The sequence below is a fragment of the Mya arenaria genome, chromosome 16 (genome assembly GCF_026914265.1).
Source record: "Mya arenaria isolate MELC-2E11 chromosome 16, ASM2691426v1".
NCBI lineage: Eukaryota > Metazoa > Mollusca > Bivalvia > Myida > Myidae > Mya > Mya arenaria.
The window spans coordinates 45,949,749-45,969,499 of NC_069137.1; the positions used below are offsets into that span (position 1 = coordinate 45,949,749).

Sequence of the window (19,751 nt, forward strand, 5' to 3'; positions counted from 1 at the left end):
TAGAAGTGAGAGCGGGCTAAAATTTTAAAACTGCGAAAAAAATAGTGTTATTTCACTGTTTGAAAGAGTAAAATATCATTTTATTTCACTGATGAATCTCTTTTACTCACAGGAATATATTATAAACCAAAGTATCATATCACCAATAAACTAAACTTAAACTAAGAAACAAATCTGTACTCAAACAAATCTATAATGAAGAACATACTGGCTTAATAATTATTTATAAAATTAATCAATGATGTTTTTAACAGTTTTATTTTGATTTGTATAATACGAGTTCATTTTAATATCAAATATGTTGGTTTAGGTTTTAATTAGGACGCAATGGCAAATGGCACTACCAACGGTCAAAGTTTGAATTTCACATACGTCGACCATGCGTTATCGTAATACAAATTCATATATAAGATAATGATTGATAAAAGCAAAGTTATGATTCAACTCGTTTGTATCATCTTCCCTTAAACCGAATGAAACGCCATATTTAAGATAGCTTTTGATATATAGAAATAAACTTCGTTAATTTCCGTTTATCTCGTATCAGTCGGAAACAGCCGAACTCCTTTCGTAAAGAAACGACTTCTTCCGTAATGAATCCACCCTAAACCTACATGAAACATTTTTAAAGTTGGGATATTTTATTGTTTTAAGTCAAAAGGAAGGCAGTAAATAAGGTAAAACAATTTTACAATTATATGTTTTGTCTCATTTTGTAACTTTATTGGTTACGTTTGTGGAAATGGTGTTTTATAAACCATTAACAGATGACTTTTCATTATTAAACCATGGATTGAAAAGCCGCCATTTTGGATAAAAGGAAAAGTGATATTTGAATTTCACCATGTGATTTAGTGCGATTCTATGTGTTTCTATGATGCTACTAGCCATGATAAAACATCCTAGCTGTCAGCCATGTCTACCAGCACGTTTTTGATGGAGAAGGTCGCCTTTTGTCTCGAAAAGTTGCGCCTTATAAACAAACTGTCACCCCCAATTTATAGATCAGTAATTTGTTGATGAAGGTTTGATTTTCTACTGTCGCGTGGCTGTAAGCATCAAAAACCATTATTACAGACCTCCCTTAATGGATGTTAATTGTATCCAAAAAATACAATGTATGTAAGATTGAAAATTATTCACATGATAAAAAAGTATTCCTGTTCTTGAAAGTGGTTATCACCTCCCATAGGCATCACCCAGGTGATTTTCAGTATGAGCCGTTTGAATCACATTCATACGATGTATGCTTATAAGTTCCATATCTTAAAGTGCATACTGTCTTCATTAGTGTGTGTCTGTCAAAGTTTTGTTCGTATTAATTTGACACCAAGTATACAATGAAATGGCTGAACTAAAGAATATATCCAATATTGTTTAACTGTGCAATCTGAGAAAACCCAACTTTCCCAGCATTTGAAAGGGCCTTACTTAAGTCAGGCGAGTGTGTCTACTATCGGCGTGTTATAACATGAACAAGTTATTAAAGTTGGAATAATGGTTGATTATCAAGGCTTAGGTCTTTGCTGAGCTTCATTATTTCAACGATGATACTTGTTCACTCCATTAATAGTTGCGGTATATTATAACTAAATTATTACGAAACACGTTGTAGGTCGGCCTAGCAAGGACTTGATAAAGAACCTTCTGACATGCTAGCGTCTTTTGAATATCGTCTTAATTGGGTAAAAACCTCCAACAATTTCAAATTACGCCGCACACCTCAATGACATATTGACTGATTTAGGTATAAGTGGCCATTCAGAACATTGGTTATTGGAAAGAATTTGCGCTATATTGAATCGATCTCATCTGTCTTTAAAAACTATACATTATGCAAAAGAAACAACAGTTTGACATGAAGTAGCATTTGGAAACGCGGAATATCTATAAAATTAAACTAACGTGTAGACAATTTCATCTTACACTTAGCATTTTCAAAACGCGCCGGGGAAGTATTTACTCACATATGAAGTTACGTCAATGTAGGCGCTTGTACGCATATTAGTGTTTTTTCAAAGTATTTCCCCTTGAAATGCAATCCATTTTCTCCAGTTTATCCACCCACTTATTAAAAATGTTTTCGTAGCCCCCCCCCCCCTTTGTAGCTGATTAACGACGACCTGATTAAAATCTGTGACCTCGTAAGTCGACCTTTAATCTCGGAAATATACAGAAGCCCATAGGCGCAAGGTCGGGATTATAAGGCGGGTGTTGCAGTCTTTCATACCCCCGCCCCCGCCCCCTAAATGGAGCTTTGGCACGCGAGCAAATGACCAAGAAGCGTAAGCGCGCTTCATGGTGTTTGTTCGCGTGCCCTACTGATTTCATACAGCATAAACGCAAGAAAAAATGCAATCAATCCTTTAAAATCACTGAACGATACTAATACAAAGTACAATACCGAACATGAAATTAAAAGATGCATTTTGTTTCGAAACACAATCAATAAAACACTTAAAACGTACTAAAAATGCAAACAGACGGCCATGAAATAATTGAAGGGATTTACAAACTGCAAAAGTTGATTTACACACACTCTTCAAAAAATTTAATCATATGCCGTTATAAGGTAAACTATTTAGCAAGTATCTTTTTATGAAGCATGATGCCAACTACCTACTCTTTGGCTGTTTTTCCAGTAATACAAATGGAAAACTTATTTCATCATCATCATCATCATAATCATCATCATCATCATCATCGTCATCATCATCATGAAAACTAATTTCACAGGTGATGTACACACGGTAAAATATATAGCAGTTTTTACTGAAACAAATATCAATTTCGTTAATATGTGGTGGCCTACACAGTTCCGGTTGCATTATATATTAGAACCAACTCACACACTAAAAAAGCATGCTATCAAACTATATAAAACACATGTTTTGCTTTCTTAGTAAAAACAAAGACACTTCATACAACGAAATACAGAAAGCTTAGCCTTACTACTATTACTATTCAGTAGTATCAAGTCAGTTAACGACAAAGTTTATTTTATCCTTCATAATTGTTTAAGTTTCTGGCGGATGTATGCATGAGTGTAAACTATAGATACTTGTTTAATATACGATACAGAGCAGTTTAAGCACTTGAATTAAAGGAACATGGAATGTATCTTATGAAAGATTCGGAAAGCTAGGAAAGGTCGTGACCACTGTGCCACTGAGGCTTTTGAAATGCTATTCAACAACTGTTGCATAACGGTTTGAACATGCTTAATCATAATATTGGAATAGGTCAACACAGTCTGTATACTTTAAAGATTTATTTTAAAAGCATGAGTCACTTAATGTTGCCAATTGTGTCCATGCACTTATTCATAGAAGAATAAAATACAAATACACATTGCCCAAGGACATGTTGTAAATGTTTATGAGGAAGCCTTATTTAATTTGTACAAAAGGGTCATCCTCTCCAACTTTCAGAACGTCAAAAACTTGTGTGTGTTTTCAAATACTAAACGTGATTAATATGTTAAAAATAACACACTATAGACTTTCTTATATGCAAACACACCAACAATATCACAAAGGAGGAGGGAGAGGGCGACCATTTTGCTCCTTTGTACTGACCGGTAATATTTTTAACATAGCCGTGTACACAGCTTTTTCAAAGCTGTTCTAATTTCATGTGTTGACAGGTAACGGTAAACGCCTAACAACATTTACCATCAAAAATAAATCTTAGGATTGGAATATCTGCACTTGTGCAAATTAGGTCAAACAAACATATTTTCATCAGGCTGAAAATAAGCGGGACTTCGTTTATACCAAATATTAGTATGTATTACTGTCGTTTCTTTATTGATCACCCAATTAGATCCTTGTCCGCCGGTACATCCGAAATTAGTTGAAAACATTTTTAAGGCATGTGTTGTCTGTCTGTAGTTGTAAAGTGTATGTTGGGTCTGAGTTTAAAGGTTATTTGTTTTCAATACTGGCTTATATAGGTGTCCCTGTAGTTGTCATACTTATATCATTCCAAATGTATCTACTATTGTAGTATGCTATATTGCATTGTCAACATGTCATATATTGCTTAAAGATAAACCATTATTTTGCTTAGACCGAATAAGAGCTGTAAAGGTAACTTTAACAGACAACAAGAGAGAAATTATGGAAATAAGAAAAAAAATAAAGGCAAATTTGGTTGTGACGAAAACCAGAAGAGGTTTTTCATTTACTTTCAATTTGGGCCAATATTAGGAATTATTCTGGTTCTCAAAAAAGATGGCGTTTAACAAACTGTGCAAACAGTTATTCAACACAAGTTTACCTTATTGGTTAACAGGATTTCAAACACAGTACATTCCACTGTTAAAATACTTTACCGTAAAACCCGCTGTCTAATTGTTATTTGAATCCAACCAAACGTCTTATTGGTCTGTGAGACAAACCAAATGTCTAACTGTTCTGTTAAACCAACCCAACATTTTATTTACTTGCGTTTATTACCAATATCAGTTTCAATACCGTCCTAATATTGACGTTTCAAAATTACAGATATCGGAGGAAACATACACTTTGATAAAGGTGATTCAAAGAATGTTGGGTGTTCAAAAGACGAAGGAAACAAACAAGGCGATCATGTGAATTCGTTTGAGAAGTTTAAGGTTTAGTATGTGTAAATGCTTAGTAAAACAACCGAAATACATACGGAAAATCCAATAGCCAAAATGCGAACTATAAAACTGTTTACTGACAAAATGAAATCAAGCAAAATAGAAATGAAAAGGTGAAAACACAATACTAACACAATACAATATAGACAATTAACATACAGTGGGAACAGTTGCAGGTTTTTTCGGGGGGGGGACGATGGACTATGCTGTGTAACGCAGCATAGCAGCATCGCCGCATAAACGTGTTTTTTTGTTGTTGCGGTGATTTTTAACGCATAAACAGGGCGACCACGTTAATGCGGCGAAGCTCAACGCATAAAGCAGAAATTGCTTATATGGGGCGCAACTGTGCCTTTTTGCCACATAATGGGGATAAACTTAACCATTTATTATAAAGCTAAAATAGGTTCTTATAGTTCAACAAAAACGATGGTTATGATGTTGTTGTTGATGATGATGATGATGATGATGATGATGATGATGATGATGATGATGATGATTGTGGTGTTTGTGATTGTGGTGGTGCTTGTGATTGTGGTGGTTGTTGTGTGACGATGTTGTTGATTATGATAATGATTAAGATTAGAGCTTAGCATATTATTGTCGTTTTTAACAAATTAAGAAAAAAGTAGTCAGGCAAATTGGTCAACTTAAGGGTTATAATTTAAAGTTGAGCCAAAATTGAAAGTTGAAAATTGTATAACTCCCCTTAGGGTGTTCACATTTTATTTGTTTCAAATGACTAGTGCATAATTAAAAATCACAATCAATGAAAGAAAGGCGTCCATGATGACCCTATATCAGTCATCTGAGTCCTCTTGTTCAAGTGCTCAAATCTTTTGTTGATTTTTTTGGAAACAATGTCAAAGTTTTCCTTTTTGTGAGGATTGTTTGATTTCTGTTGTCTGTTCGAAGTTAGCAATTGATTATTCTAGAAACGTTTGAAATGACGTTGAAAGTGCTCATTGTCAAGGGTACATGCCCGTCAGTCTGACAAAAAGGCGAGAATATATGTTACGTCATACGACGATTCAATTTTCTGATTGTCCCAAATGACGGTGTTGCGCTTTGTCCTAGGTTGGACCAAACGTCATTTCAAACGTTTTTGCAAAAATCTCAATTGGTTAGGTTCACATTTTAGCCGATCTCACTGAATCTTTGTCTTAACGTCTCAAAAAGTATAATTCAAAGCTTGGTTAAGTGGACACATCAAACTATGTCCGATCTTGATAAAACTTTATCAACCACTATTGTACTAGCATGTATTTTATTTATTTTATGCGGCGAAAGTGTGTCTTTATATCAAATAATAAAGTCCTGTTTATGCGTTGAAAATCACCGCATAAACAAGGTCGATTTCGTTTATGCGGCGATGCTGTTATGCGGCGTCACAATGCTGGCGTGCCTTACTGATTGTACACACGGGCAATTCGATTATCCAATATATATATAGTTATAAATTGTACCTTTGGGATACAATGCGTATTTGAACAACATTCGAGCGACAATATCATAAACATATCTTCTTAGAACATTTCCCTTGCATATTCTTTCAAAGAATAGGTATTAATAAAAGTAGTAAGGCATTATTGATACTGTTCTTACAAAAAATGGTGGCCTTCGTGAATATACAAGTTTTGACTATCGCCTAATGGTAAAGTGCCAGATGTTCTCGAACAAGTTAAACCTTTGGGAGAAGTGTAAACCAAAGGTTGTACTGTATTTGTCACCAAAAGGTTCAATATGTAATAGAGTGTAGCTTGCCCGGTAAGCTTAGTCGGTAGGACGGTCTGATTGTCTTGCGGGAGACCCTGTTCAAATTAAAGGAAAATAAGGAAATATCGGTTACCTGAACCGATGTTGTATATAGATATCTCTTCAATCCTTATATTATTTGAGGTGTATCCACGGTAAACTTGATGAAGAAATTGAAATAATTATTCAATAAAGCTATAATAGAAACAACATTTAGAATACTTAAGATGTAAGAATGTTTTGTAGCAGAAGCGCATTGGCAAAGACGATATGACTCCTGGACATACTGATGAAGGTTAGTCTTTGTATCATTTTAAGGTTAAATTTTATAATTTAAGGTTAAATTGGGTATGTCTACCAGGTAGAAATCATTCCTTATGCGTGATTGGCTAGTCGGTGTTATCACGTGATTTTACCGAGGTAGGTGTATAGCTTAATTATGTCACCCAATTTGAGGTAGCTGTTATAGCTCAGTGGATACGACGCTGGATTGCAATTTTGGCGACACGGGTTCGATCCCGGTCTCCGACACATTTTTTTTTAAATTTTGATATTTTTTTACAATTATGATATCAAAGCGTAACACATTCTATTTGATAATTGTCCTGAGATTCGTTACAGAAAAAACGTTTTTTGGTGCCAATCTGGTGTACTGTCCCTTTAAATGCATATTCTTGTTTAATTCATTTGATTTAATTATCAAAACAAAACAAATAGCATATGATTTGTGTTTAAATAAAAAAAATAGTAGCCTTTTTGTAGTTCTATTCCAATTAATAGCTACGTGGTCGCAACTTTACAGTAAAGGGCGCCGATATATCACTAATATGAGCTTTTACTTTTAGTGGAAGCAATGGCCGAGCGTGATCACAGAAAAACCTCAGTAGATGACAGGCTAGATACGAGCAAGACTACGGGTTAGGTCACACTGTTTCATTTTAAACTTAATATTATCAACTACTATTTTTTTTTAATTAATCGGAATTCATACAAACACCACACAATTGTTTTTGTACCTCAATAAAATTCATCATTATGGTCACAAGCGGGCCAATGTTGTCATAAAGTTATATTAATATGTACATTTATTTTATTAAAATAAGGGTTGATACTGCCCAGCAAATCTCACAATGTTATGGTTGTGGCATGACAAGGTTATTGTGTAACGTAAACACAACGTTTTAACGTGGTTAGTGCCTATTTTTTTAACTCTCATTGGAATTATGAGTGGTGAGACAATGTTATGTTAACGTTGAACTATTGTTGAGTAAAAGAATTTGCGAGACTTTGCAAACATTGTGGCAACGTTGTCATTGTACCTTTGAAGACTTTGTTTGGAATTAAGAAAAAATAACTTAATTTGACTTTAAACTCTTGATTCCTTATCTTGATCAAATATTATATAATGTTAAGTTTATTTTATAATTATTTTAGTAAAACATACTTTGACTGTTAAGAAATCGTGCTCTTTATCATTGATCGCCAGCTTAGAACATGTGCGTCTTGTCCAAGCTACAGTAGAAAAACGTTAAATGAACTCCAATCAAGCAATTAAATAGTATAAGAACTTGCAGTGAAAGGTTATACATGATCCGCCAAGTGTGTTCTTATATCGTTGCTATCGCATTTGACAGACGTTTTATATTCGTTTTGTTTACCCCACTCACCGATTTGTATTATTGTTACAACGGTTTAGGGTTAAAAGCTTTAGCTTTAAGGTTAAGAAAAACCTCCACATCAATGTATGTATTGTGACAACGTTATGCATATTGTTGAGACATAGTCAGTAATAGCGTTACTACAACGTTGAAACAACCATGCATTATATAGAGGATATTTGTTTATTTCAGTGTAAGATCCTATTTTATTTCACGAGTGTCATAGAAAATATAGTTTTTCTATGATCAGGAGTGGAATAAAATACGATAAAATAACTTTCTGTTCCTTTTATGGTTATTTTCCGAGTTTTATAGAATTCTAATTTATTTTCTTAATTGCCCCCTTTTTTGAAAAGGGTGTTAATTGCTTCGCTACACATGGAGCGCCCCTCATGCAAAATTTTTGCTGTCAATTTTCTAAATCCGGTTTGTTGAGAAAGAGTTCTCGGATATTCTTTTTTATAGTTTATTATTCGCTCGTTTTTTGGTGCAAATACTTTATGAACAATTATCAATGAAGTGCATCCATGTTCCAAAAAAATAACGAAAACACTTTTATTTTAAGCGTGGTATGAATACATAACCAAATTACTACGACGCCGTTTATTGAATGAATATTTGAAAGGTCGAATTCGTTGGCAAAACAATTGCGGATAATAATTGGATATAAAACGTTTTTCTTAGTTTAAGAGTGTGTTTCATGATACATGGATATTCAGTCATCTCACTGTCAGAGACCAGTCTGTTTTGCTTGAAGACGATTTCCAGGTAATAATGAGGACCACTCTAGTTTGTTGACAATTTTGAGGCGAGGGTGGCAAAAAAAAATCAGTCAATATGTAAATTGTTGTGTGAATTTTATGGGAAGTTCGTATTACGTATGACAACGACAAACAGTTCAAAATACATTTGAACGATGATATAACATTCATTTATGTTCGAACAGTTGTTTTTGTCTGTAATTTGTTTGGTATGAAAGCAAACGTTCGAACATTCAGCTTCAAGATCAAAAATACATTTAAAAATAACGGGATAACCATTTTTCTTATAAACGGTAAGTTGTTAATTTCCAAATATATCTTAATTAAACTTATGTAACAATTCTTTAAATTTCAAATATTGTATTTGCAAAAAATTCTGTTTCAAAAGCGAAGTGTTCTGTTTTGATCAAGGGAAGTAACTACAATGGATTTTAAAAGTAGTTCTGAAAGTTATATTTTCACTCCTAATTTTGCAGTGAAAATATCAAATTGATATTATCACTGTAGTTATTCCACTGATAAAACTCCATATTTCATCAAAAAGCATGAAAGAAAGCGTTGTAACTACGCTGTATGAAGGTTTTGTAATGGTTGCCAAAGTATGGTTTTCTCAACGTTAAGAAAAACCTCCACATTCATAACGTTATGACAGCGTTATGAATAACGTTAAGACAAAGTTAGTGGAAAATTTGCTACAACGATGTCACAACGTAGTGTGTTTGCTGAGTGCTACCTTGAGGGCCTAAGTTTATTTCCCATAATGACTTTTCCTATTATATGACCACTCTTAGTACTGGGTATCGGTGAAAAAAGGGCAGATCTTATCGACCAACGCCGAGAAGGAAATACAAATATAACGCAGGAGTTGCTGGTGGGTGATTTTGGAAAAAGACTAACCGAAGAGGTATTCGAAAAAAATGACTTCGCCCCAAATGACCAGAAGGTTACCGATAAACAGGTTAATAGTCAGTTAGACTTAATGTTTTAACATTTATATTATTATTTCGACTGATGAAAGCAGTGCGTAAGATCGTACGTACGTAAGTTTACGAGAATAGCTTCAATAGGAATAGAGGTTGTCTAAATAAATGAGATGCACTCTTAGTACCAAATTTGATTTACCACAATTAATACAAATATTATAATATACTTAAAGATAAAACAAATACTTGAGGTTTATCAATTCTTTGTGGTGATTTTGGTAAACTTGATGATTGAAGACATTAAAAATAATTATTCAATATTATTATTTTAATAACAATATTTTTAATATTAAAGTTGTATCGAGTTTCTAATTATATTTTGCAGCAGAAGCGCATTGGCAAAGACGATACGACCGCTGGATATACTGATGAAGGTAAGTCTTTGGACAATAAAACTGATTTTTTTTATCATTTTAAGGTTAAATTTTAACAAACAAATAAGGTGTAATAAGAATCAATTCAACATTTAACACATAAAAGATTTTAACAATATAATATTTAATTAAAACACATTTGCATTTTATTTTGCTCTTATTAGACTATTTTTATTGTGACAATTGTTGCGCATTTCAGAATGAAACTAGTCAAATACTTTTGCGTTTTAATGAATTTACATAAAACACTTAGTTTAAGGAAATAGTCTTCCTTATCATTAGCTGTTGAATAAAAAAGTGTGTGCGTGTGCGTGTGCGTGTGTGTGCGTGCGTGCGTGCGTGCGTGCGTGCGTGCGTGTGTGTTTGTCTTCCTTCCTACATTATTATTGTTTATGATGTACACGTTTGTCGTATGATATGTCTCTATTCGTGACAAATAGAACATAAATATTTTGCTTAACGTTTGTTTGTCCATCCTGGTAAGATAAATATTATGTAATACAAACTGAATGTGTAAAATACTAATTATTAGTAGTGATCATATTATATTTTGTCTCTCACAGTCAAATACATTGAGTTATCGCTGTATTTATGTATAATTTAAATAATATTTTGATCATGTAATGAGGGATTCGTTCGTGTTTAACTTCAAAAATGTGTTTTTTTGCATTACCGGGAAAACTAATTTATGGTAAAATAGAATATGAGTCAGTTCCTTTAAAGGCGAACCGTATAGGTTAATGCGAAGACATTGTTTTTCATTTTAAATGCATTATTATTAACTCATTTGATTCAATTATCAAAACAAAAAGCATGTGATTTGTGTACAAATACAAAACAGTAGCCTCTATGGTATTTTTTTATCAATAACAACGTAGCCACAACTCCACAGTAAAAAGGCCAACATATCACTTATTTGAGATTTTACTTTTAGTGGAAGCCATTGCTGAGCTAGATAAAGCAGGAACCTCTTCAGGTGACATAGATGAACGGCTAGATACAAGCAAGACTACAGGTTAGGGCACACTCTTTCATTTTAAAGTCAATACCATCATGGTACTTTTTACAAATTAATCGGTTTTCATACAAACAGCATATAATTGTTTTTCCTCCAAAATACTTATCATAAAGGTCTGAAGGGGGGGGGGGCAATTTTGATATTCCAAAGAGATTTACTGTAGTAGTAGCATTTCAATGGGTGTGACAGTGTCCAATAAGTCGACAATAGCGCCCTGAAATGCATGGTTTGGACCTCGTTGTTAACATCTTTTGAGTACGTGACGCACTTCAAACTGTCAATAATGTTAGCGAATAAATATCCTCGGCACTGCGTGCCTCGACCTGCTCTTATACGGGGCAGTTTTCGGCATTTCATCCTGACTTAAAACCCATTTGTATTTGGCATTAGCTCTAAGAATTGGACTTGTTTAATTGTTGAAAATTGTATCGCATTTCTTTCAGAATGAAACTAGTCCAATGCCTAAAGCACTTTAGCGAATTAAAGCATAACGTGACAATGTTATACAATTACATGTACCTTATCACGACGCAACCATCACATAGCCTTATACTAACGTTTTGTGTTTGCTGGACAGTATGAACCCTTATTTTAATAACATGCATGTACATATGAATATAATGTGATGACAACACGCTATACCATACGTCATACCATGTCATATTCAGTCTCGCAGACACAGTTTAGTAAGGACAATGAAAATGCCATGTAATGTGTTAAACATTTAAGCAAAACATGTAAAGTAAACGTGTACATTAAACACTTAGTTAAAATTAACAGTTCCTTCTCAATGGCAGTTGACAAAATAGTGATTCCTTTTTCATAACAAATGCTAAATAGATATGTTTTTGTTATACGTTTCACACGGTATAATTCCAAACGAACGTTTCACACGAGTTCCAATATTTATATTTAGCAATATGGACGATAATTGATACAATTCATGCTCAATTTCTGTTATTTTATCTTTGAGAATTAATAAAAAAAATCAGTACAGTACGCACCATAAACTTACCTTTAGAACATTTACAATTTCATTTTAAAGAGGCCTTCATTTCTTTTCACCACACTCTTGAATAACTTGACACCTTTTACAAATTTTGAGCGTAATGTTATTGTGTTGGTATTGGAAACCATGTACACACTGGAAGCGGTGCCACGCCAAATACTCATTGTTTGTGGAGAAATGTAAGGCGTAGGATGTTCAAGATAAACGTTAAGTTGACTTTCATGGGAATTATCTCAAACAACTAAACTCGATTAATGTTAGTATTGATTAAGTTATGTATTTTATAAATATTTTATTTATTATGCTCCCCGAAGTGGATATTGTCGCTGATTTGTGCTTCTTTCTTTCCGTCCGTCCGTCCGTCCGCCAGACCCTTGTTCGTATTAATAACTTTAAGATAACCGATTGAATTGAAATACACCTTGATATTTACATTGATGACAATAATAGGAAGTGCAGTCACAAGAACTATAATCATAGCATACATTTTTATTAAGATATCTCCATTGAACCTTGTGTCCATCTGTCCAACCCTGGTACAGAGACTTACTTCGAAACTTTTGATGTAATTGAATAATATCAATACATAAATACGAGATAGATGGCAATGAGAGGAGAAAAGTGCGGTTCACTAAAACTATAATCACATGATGCAAATTTATAAAGTTGTCACCCCTTACCACGTCATTCATAGTCGGTGCTTGTTCGGGTCACATCTTGGAAAATGCGTAAGGGAATGAAATGAAACTTTAAATGTGGGTAGATAAGACAGTTTAAACAATTTTGGTACAACTCGATGAGTAACTGTCCCGTTTTGCGTACATTGGTCCGTATACACTTTTAAAATAAATATCGAACGCTCTGAGTAGTTCAATCAATTTGCTTCGTAGTATCGAATGCCTTTTACTAAATTGATACTTTCGTCTCACCAGTTGAAAGTGAGCGCCATGGTAACAATAGAATTGCTCATAATCAAGGCTACTGCCCTATATTACATAGTGGTGATATTAAGATGAGTTTAACTTTGTTAGTGTTTGTAATGAATTTGATGATTTACGTAGGATATACTTTTGTTTGTGTGTGTGTGTGTGTGTGTGTGTGTGTGTGTGTGCGCGCGCGTGCGTGCGTGCGTGTGTGTGTGTGTGTGTCAATGGTAAATTAAACATTATTTAATACAAATTTAATTTGTAAAATGCTGATTATTAATGGTGATCATATTATGTTTTTGTCTCTTACATTCAAATCTATTTTGTTATCGTTGTATTTATGTATAATTGAATTAATATTTTAATCATGTAATGAGGGATTCGTTCGTGTTTAAATAACTTCATAAACTTTTTATTTTTTTTAAAATTTATTATTAATGTGTTGTTTTTTTTTGCATAACCGGGAAAACTTTTTTTTGGTAAAATAGAATATGAGTCAGTCCCTTTAAAAACGTATAGGTTAATGCGAAGACATTAGTTTTCATTTTAAATGCATTATTAAGTTTTACTCATTTTATTCAATGATCAACGCAAAAAGCATGTCATCTGTGTACAAATACAAAACGGCAGCCTCTTTGGTAGTTTTTATCAATAACTACGTGGCCACAACTTCACGGTAGAAAAAGGACAACATATCACTAATTTGAGATATTACTTTTAGTGGAAGCCATGGCTGAGCTAGATAAAACAGGAACCTCATCAGGTGACATAGATGAAAGCAAGACTACAAGTTAGGTCACACTCTTTCATTTTAAAGTTAACACCATCATAATACTTTTTACAAATTAATCGGATTTCATACAAACACCACATAATTGTTTTCCCTCTATAAAATTCATCATAAATGTCTCAATGTTGTTATAAAATTATATTCATGTGTACATGCATGTTATTAAAATAAGGATTTATACTGCCAAGCAAATACATTACGTAAGTATATCGGTGTGTGGTGGAAGAGGTAATGACGGCATGAAAAGGTAGTTGAATAACATTGTCAATACGTTCTGACAATGTAAGTGCTTACTTATTTGTAACTATCATTCAAAGCATGATTCATGAGACAGTTTATGTACGCGTTGAACTAATGTTGAGTTAATGAATTTACGAGACTTTGTTCTTTTTCGCGATTTCCTTAAAACTAAAACAATTAGTTCAATTTCTTGGAATTAAGAAATAATAATAATAATTAATTTGACTTTAAACTCTTGATTTCCTCTCTAAATGAAATATTATATAATGTAAAGTTTATTTTTATAATGATTTTACTAAAACATACTTTGTCTGCTAAGAGTCCTGCTTTTTATCATTGGTCTCACGCTTAGGACATGTGTCTCTTGCCCAAGCTATAGTAGAAAAACGTTAAATCGTCTATCAATCAAGCAATAAAACAATGTAAGAACTTGCATTGATCAAACAAGTTTATATATGATCCGCTATGTGTGTGTGCTTATATTGTTTCTATCGCATTTGACAGACGTTTTTTGTTCGTTTTGTTTACCCAACTCACCGACTTGTATTATTGTAACAACGTTTTATGAAGTTTAAGAAAAACCTCTACATTAATACATGTTGTGACAACGTTATGCATATTGTTCAGTCATCGTTAGTAACAGCGTTACCACAACGTTGAAACAAGCATGCATTATAGGGTTATTACAAAGGTGTATGGAAGTTTCGTAATGGTTGCCAAAGTAACGTTGTCACAACTTTACGAAAATCTTCACATTCATAACGGTTATGACAAGGTTATGTATAACGTTAAGACAACGTTAGTGGAAAAGTTGCTACAACGTTGTCATAACTTAATATGTTTGCTGAAGGCTACCTTTTGGGCTCAAGTTTATTTCTCATTGTCACTTCTCCTAATATACTGGTACTCTTAGTACGTCCATGATTATCTAGTATTTGTTATATAAAAATATATGTTTCAAGCAGAAGAAAAGATCCCAATAAATTTTGCCGGTGTGGAATCCTTCATGAAGATACCGGGTATCGCTGAAAAAAGGGCATATCTTATCGACCAACGACGGAAAACAAATACAAATATAACACAGGAGTGGCTGGAGCGTTTAATTGGAAAAGAACTTACGAAAGAGCAACTCGAAAAAATTGACTTCGCCCCAAATGACCAGAAGTTTACCGATATTCAGGTTAACAGTCAGTTAGACTTAATGTTCTAACATTTATATTATTATTTCGACTGATGAAAGCAGTGCGTACGATCGTTAGAACGTAAGTTTACGAGAATAGTTTCAATGGGAAAAGAGGTTGTCTAACTATATGAGATGCACTCTTCGTACCAAATTAGATTTACCACAGTTAATACAAATGTTATATTATACTTAAAGATTGATGTCGAAAACAATGGTTCTTCTTGACAATACCGAGTTTAATTTGAACTAAAGGTGAAAGAAATTCGGTAGTTTTACCTTATGAGACGATAGTAGATCGCAGTAAATCTTTTAGCTCTCACCAATCATTTAATATTTTTGCATGTTTATCTATTAAATACACGGTTACAATCGTGTTATCAGTAATTTATCCTTTCCAAAAAAGCATAATAATAATTTAGTAAGTAGTTGAAGGTTTATCACTCAAACTTTATGTTTGTTAAACAAGTGTTTGTATTGATTTTAAATAAGATCGTCACTTTAAAGACTCCGTTTTCCGTGTTCCAGTTTTGATTTTATGTCGCATGTCCGTCGTTTGAAGATAAAACAAATACTTGAGGTATATCTATACTTTGTGGTGATTTTGGTAAACCTGGTGAAGACATTCAAGAAAAATATTCAATATTATTATTTTAATAACAATATTTTGAATATTAAAGTTGTTTCGAGTTTCTAATTATATTTTGCAGCAGAAGCGCATTGACAAAGACGATACGACCCTTGAATGCACTGATGAAGGTTAGTCTTTGGAAAAAAAACTAGAAGTTTTGTATCATTTTAAGGGTTAAATTTTAACAAACAAATAAGGTGTAATAAGGAATAATTCAACACTTAACACATAAAAGATTTTAACAATATAATATTTAATTAAAACACATTTGCATTTTTATTTGCTATTATTGGACTAGTTTCATTGTGACAATAGATATAGTCTATGTAATAAAATTAACACTGATATAACTCAATCACGATCATTTCACACGAGCTCCATCATTTAGCTAAATGCTATAGACAGTAAATGAATACTAGTTAGAAGACATGCTCATTTTTTTGTAAATTTGGATGTTACAAATTGGAGAATAATGACATGAAAGGCATTCGGGAATTAATAAAAGCAGTGCCGTAGCTGCACTGAGACACACCTGCCTCGGTGTTCTTGGGGCATATAACAATTTTTGTAGCTCTAAAAATAACTCTTTTCGACATTCTTCATCTGCATCAATGTACACAAACCATTGGGGTGGAATGTCTATATTTGAAGAAAAAACTGAATATTAGGTATAATAGAATAAACTCTACAAACTACGGTACAGTGACGATATGTGAGACGTTTAGAAGTAGGTTTACGGTACTGGTAACAAAGACTCATTTGAGAAAGGTTATAGCACTAAAAATGTGAAAATGTTATACTTATATGTAACATTTTTGTGCATTTCATTCTACCAGATGCTACAGAATGCAGGAAATCGCTTCTTGCACAAAATAAAATCGGGGGGGGGGGGGGGCTAGACCGTTCAGACACGGTGATTTTTAAGTCTGACTACGGCACTGAAAAGATAACATCTTACAATATGTTTGTTAAGGCCATTGGCAAACTATCTACAGAAACAGTCATTTTAAGTCATTGAATGTGTAAAATACTGATTATTAGTAGTGATCATATTATATTTTGTCTCTCACAGTCAAATCTATTGAGTAATCGCTGTATTTATGTATAATTTAAATAACATTTTGAGCATGTAATGAGGGATTCGTTCGTGTGTAAATAACTTCAAAAATGTGTTTTATGCATTACCGGGAAAACTATTTTTTGGTTATATAGAATATTGAACATTTAAAGGCGAACCGTATAAGTTTATGCGAAGACATTATTTTTCATTTTTAATGCATTATTATGTTTAACTCATTTGATTCAATGATCAACACAAAAAACCTGTCATTTGTGTAAAAATACAAAACAGTAGCCTCTTTGGTAGTTTTTATCAATAACTACGTGGCAACAACGCCACAGTAAAAAGCGCCAACATATCACTAATTTTAGTTTTTACTTTTAGTGGAAGCCATGGCTGAGCTAGATAAAACAGGAACCTCATCAGGTGACATAGATGAAAGGCCAGATACAAGCAAGACTACAGGTTAGGTCACATTCTTTCATTTTAAAGTTAATACCATCAGGGTACTTTTTACATATTAATCGGATTTCATACAAACGCCACATAATTGTTTTCCCTCCGTTAAATCCATCATAAAGGTGTCAATGTTGTTATAAAATTATATTCATGTGGTCATGCATGCTATCAAAATAAGGGTTGATACTGCCAAGCAAATACATTACGTAAGTATATCGGTGTGTGGTGGTAAAAGGTAATGACGGCATGAAAAGGTAGTTGAATAACATTGTCAATACGTTCCGACAATGTAAGTGCTTACTTATTTGTAACTATCATTCAAAGCAAGATTCATGAGACAGTTCATGTACGCGTTGAACTAATGTTGAGTTAAATCATTTGCGAGACTTTGTTTTTTTGCGATTTCCTTCAAAAGAAAACAATTAGTTCAATTTCTTGGAATTAAGAAATAATAATAATAATTAATTTGACTTTAAACTCTTGATTTCCTCTCTAAATGAAATATTATATAATGTAAAGTTTATTTTTATAATGATTTTACTAAAACATACTTTGTCTGCTAAGAGTCCTGCTTTTTATCATTGGTCTCACGCTTAGGACATGTGTCTCTTGCCCAAGCTATAGTAGAAAAACGTTAAATCGTCTATCAATCAAGCAATAAAACAATGTAAGAACTTGCATTGATCAAACAAGTTTATATATGATCCGCTATGTGTGTGTGCTTATATTGTTTCTATCGCATTTGACAGACGTTTTTTGTTCGTTTTGTTTACCCAACTCACCGACTTGTATTATTGTAACAACGTTTTATGAAGTTTAAGAAAAACCTCTACATTAATACATGTTGTGACAACGTTATGCATATTGTTCAGTCATCGTTAGTAACAGCGTTACCACAACGTTGAAACAAGCATGCATTATAGGGTTATTACAAAGGTGTATGGAAGTTTCGTAATGGTTGCCAAAGTAACGTTGTCACAACTTTACGAAAATCTTCACATTCATAACGGTTATGACAAGGTTATGTATAACGTTAAGACAACGTTAGTGGAAAAGTTGCTACAACGTTGTCATAACTTAATATGTTTGCTGAAGGCTACCTTTTGGGCTCAAGTTTATTTCTCATTGTCACTTCTCCTAATATACTGGTACTCTTAGTACGTCCATGATTATCTAGTATTTGTTATATAAAAATATATGTTTCAAGCAGAAGAAAAGATCCCAATAAATTTTGCCGGTGTGGAATCCTTCATGAAGATACCGGGTATCGCTGAAAAAAGGGCATATCTTATCGACCAACGACGGAAAACAAATACAAATATAACACAGGAGTGGCTGGAGCGTTTAATTGGAAAAGAACTTACGAAAGAGCAACTCGAAAAAATTGACTTCGCCCCAAATGACCAGAAGTTTACCGATATTCAGGTTAACAGTCAGTTAGACTTAATGTTCTAACATTTATATTATTATTTCGACTGATGAAAGCAGTGCGTACGATCGTTAGAACGTAAGTTTACGAGAATAGTTTCAATGGGAAAAGAGGTTGTCTAACTATATGAGATGCACTCTTCGTACCAAATTAGATTTACCACAGTTAATACAAATGTTATATTATACTTAAAGATTGATGTCGAAAACAATGGTTCTTCTTGACAATACCGAGTTTAATTTGAACTAAAGGTGAAAGAAATTCGGTAGTTTTACCTTATGAGACGATAGTAGATCGCAGTAAATCTTTTAGCTCTCACCAATCATTTAATATTTTTGCATGTTTATCTATTAAATACACGGTTACAATCGTGTTATCAGTAATTTATCCTTTCCAAAAAAGCATAATAATAATTTAGTAAGTAGTTGAAGGTTTATCACTCAAACTTTATGTTTGTTAAACAAGTGTTTGTATTGATTTTAAATAAGATCGTCACTTTAAAGACTCCGTTTTCCGTGTTCCAGTTTTGATTTTATGTCGCATGTCCGTCGTTTGAAGATTAAACAAATACTTGAGGTATATCTATACTTTGTGGTGATTTTGGTAAACCTGGTGAAGACATTCAAGATAAATATTCAATATTGTTATTTTAATAATACTATTTTGAATATTAAAGTTGTATCGAGTTTCTAATTATATTTTGCAGCAGAAGCGCATTGACAAAGACGATACGACCCTTGAATGCACTGATGAAGGTTAGTCTTTGGAAAAAAAACTAGAAGTTTTGTATCATTTTAAGGGTTAAATTTTAACAAACAAATAAGGTGTAATAAGGAATAATTCAACACTTA

General features: G+C 33.1%; 1 protein-coding gene across 1 annotated transcript in view; it reads left to right on the forward strand.

The window, feature by feature from the left end:
* The first annotated feature begins 593 nt into the window (after window positions 1-593).
* LOC128221230 (uncharacterized) overlaps window positions 594-19,751 on the forward strand; it is a 216,947-nt gene continuing 197,789 nt past the window's right edge. Inside the window, exon 1 of the mRNA XM_052929754.1 lies at window positions 594-677. The gene's annotated coding sequence lies outside the window, so the exon portion shown is untranslated. The remainder of the gene's footprint in view (window positions 678-19,751) is intronic.